A 3,815-nucleotide genomic window follows, 5' to 3' on the forward strand; every position below is an offset into this window, starting at 1 on the left:
GTGTTTCATCAAACACATATCCGAATCTAGATCTATCATCTATGAAAGTAATGAAGTTTGAGAATCCACCCATGGCTTGCTTAGACATTGGTCCACATACATCTGTGTGTACCATTCCTAGCAAATTTGCAGTCCTCTCTCCATGTCTACTAAATGGAGACTGCAGTGCCACTATAAAGTGAGGCTTTCATCATCCCTTTTCTTTTATTAGTTTGTTCAATCTGAAGTAAATTATGTCACATTTATACAGACCATTATTTAAAGTACCACGTCCATAAAGAATATTATCTCTAAGAATAGAACATTCATTATTCTCAATAATAAATGAAAATCCAGCCAAGTCTAACATGGGAATAATATTCCTCACAATCGAGGGAACAAAATAACAATTATTTAAAATAATAGTCTTGCCCGTAGGCATATGTAAATGAAATGATTCTACATCTTTAGCAGCAACTCTTGCTCCATTTCTCATCAGTAGAATCACCTCCTCTTCCTCAAGAGTCCTACTTCTTCTTGGTCCCTGCAACAAATTGCAGATATGAGAACCACAGGCGGTATCTAATACCCAAGTAGAAATTTGATTTAATGACATATTCACTTCTATCACGAACATACCTGAATCAGAAGCGGTAGTCTCACTACCCTTCTTCTTCTTCAATTCTGCAAGGTAAACCTTGCAGTTCCTCTTCCAGTGCCCCACTTTGTTACAGTGAAAGCAAACAACTTTGCTCTTGGGGTCTTCAGCTTTTGGTGGAACCGGCATTTTCTCACCTACTTTCTTCTTCTTGGAAGAGTTCCTCTTCCTTTTCTTAGGATTGGAACCTTCACCAATTAGAAGAACAAAACTCTTCTTAGGGGGAAAATTCGATTCCGCAGTCTACAACATGTTGTAGAGTTCAGGCAGGCTGACATCCAACTTATTCATATGAAAGTTCACAATAAACTGCGAGAACGAACTCGGAAGCGATTGCAAGACCAAGTTTTAGCTCAGCTCCCCATCCATGGCAAAACCTAGTTGTCCAAGACGTTCAATCAAATTGATCATCTTAAGTACATGGTCATTCACAGATGATCCCTCAGACATCCTACAACCGAACAACTCCTTCGATATCTCATATCGAGTTGTCATCCCCGCCACATCATACAACTCTTGTAGATGCATGAGGATAGTGTGAGCATCTATATGCTCATGTTGCTTCTGTAGCTCAATGTTCATGGAAGCTAGCATGATGCATTGAGCAACATTTGCATCATCTATCCACTTACGATACACAACATGTTCATCATTATGTGCATCGCTAGCAGGTTCAGTAGGCTTAGGTGAGTCAATCACGTATTCCAGCTTCTCAATCCTGAGAACAATTCTCAAGTTTCGAAGCTAGTCAGTATAATTAGGACCAGTCAATTTGTGAGCATCCAGTATGCTCCTGAGTGATAGTGCAGAAGACATAACGTACAAAGTAAATCTGTAAATGATAAACACATAACAACACTTAGCAAACATTCGATTTCATTTCAAAACACTATATGAATCGGGTCTTTATTCATAAGTGGCTCCCACTAGTTTATCTAATTTATTCAACCCCCTACATGAAAAATTAAGCATTCATAATGCTAGTGGGAATAGGGATCCTACATTCCATTACACAACCCCGGCTGTGGCACGAAACGCCTTGTAATGTTCAATAGGCAGACAACTCTTGTCAATTACATCTAATGTTATTCCCTAATCAAACTTTAGCCTCTTGAATAATTGAGTCACGGCTGTGGTACGACAAACTCAATATTTTAAGTCAAGTCTAACCCAACATTCCGTACAATTGAATCAGTCCCCAAAGGCCCACGGCTGTGGCACGTAACGACCTTTAGATTCTTATTCAATGTACACATATCTATGTAATAGACAAGTATTTCTTATTTCGAAATCAAAGCCCTCGGCTGTGGCACGAAACGACAATGATTTAAAAATAAGAACTACTTTCTATCATGTTGGAAGGCTATGACCGACACAAGCCCGTTGTATCATAGGCCAATTACTACTTGATATTATTTAATTTTAGAGGGATTATATTACGTTACAATCATAATCATATTATAAAGAAATTCTTCCTTTTAAATTAAATATTTCAAATCAATAATCAATAATCAGATGATTCCCAGATCGGGTGGAGCATTGTCAAGAGGCGTCACTTAATAACCCTTTCTTACAGATAGAAATCTGTTATTGACAGAATCATCCTTTCTCTCATATCGAAAATTCATATTCAATTACGTGTTTCATAAACACAAGAATCTCATGATTGTATTCATAATATTATTCTTAAGGTTATTAAACAATTTCACTATACTAGGTTATCATAAAACGCCTTATGTTCATTTAAGTTCACCTAAATCTATCATCGCATGATAAACTAAGCATATATCACATATATCAACATTAATAAACATCAAGGTAGGCATGTTATATCATCTAGCATATTAGTCTAAGCATTATACATCTCTATGTATCGCGTGAAGCATTTAAAAGCAGTTAAAACAGTTAAAAATAGCTTTAAAACACTTTCGGAAATATAAACAGTTCAAAACTTTTATATAAACTAAAATTGATCCCTCCATTAGATCCATCTCGGAAAAACGAATCCAACGGTATATTGCACGCCTAAAACGGAGTTACGAAACTCCCAGAAAATCAATTTTAATGTAAACAGTCGGGCTGTAACGCATTACAGGAACGCGTTACAAGCCCTGTAACGCATTCCGGTGATGCGTTACAACCCTTTTAACCAATTAAAAGGTGTAACGCATTCCGTGAATGCGCCACAGGGTGTAACGCATTCCCGGAATGCGCGACACCCCTTTTTTTTCTTGCAGCAGCCGCCGTCTTTTCCCTCGCACGGATTTCCGTGCCGCCGTACCTTTGCTGTCATCCCTGTCTTGTGTCTTTTTCCGTGCAGTAGTAGACAGACAATACAAACACAGCAGATGTACAAATAGATATATATATATATATACAACTGAATATACATATATATATACTATATTTAATTAAGAATTTAATTAAAACAACTTCAAAAATTCATAATAAAAAATCTATACATCCTAAAATTATGAAAAAAATACCCAGACGATCTACAACACTTGTAGAACCCAGATCAACATTCAAAATTATTCTGAGAAATGATTTCTCATCAGACAAAATTAATCCATGATATAACTTGTAAAAATCATAATTAATTCATACAAGCACATAAAATTCTGAAATTTTTACCACAGATCTATATGCATACAACCTATGCTCTGATACTATTGTTGGATTTATATCGCAGCGGAGACATGGCAAAACACTTTTACACATATAAAATCCAAATAAAAGCATATAAATCGTGGTAAAAACATAGGGATCGAATCTAACCTTTAAAATAATTCGGAGACAACGATCAGAGATCCTTAGCAGTTGCTCCTCAAGTGTGAAGCACTCCACCGGTATCCACCAAGAAAACGATTTTAAGGAGGAGGAAGGAGGTGGAGAGAATTGGGTTTTCCAAACTTTTTGGGTTTTTAGGGTTCAAATAAAAATAGGGTCTATAATAGTATATTTATAGGCAAAATTTTCAGCTGAAATTTTCCCATAAATAATATTATTATTATCCCATTTATTATTCTCATTAATAAATTAAAACACCTTTTAATTATTAATCCTTTTTCTAAACACTTTAGAAATAATTCTCTCTCTTGATTTAATTTCCAAAAATTAAATCCTTAATTAATAATATTAAGAACTTTTCTTAATTAATTTATAATCAATTAAATCT

The sequence above is a fragment of the Apium graveolens genome, chromosome 8, assembly GCF_009905375.1.
Source record: "Apium graveolens cultivar Ventura chromosome 8, ASM990537v1, whole genome shotgun sequence".
Lineage (NCBI taxonomy): Eukaryota > Viridiplantae > Streptophyta > Magnoliopsida > Apiales > Apiaceae > Apium > Apium graveolens.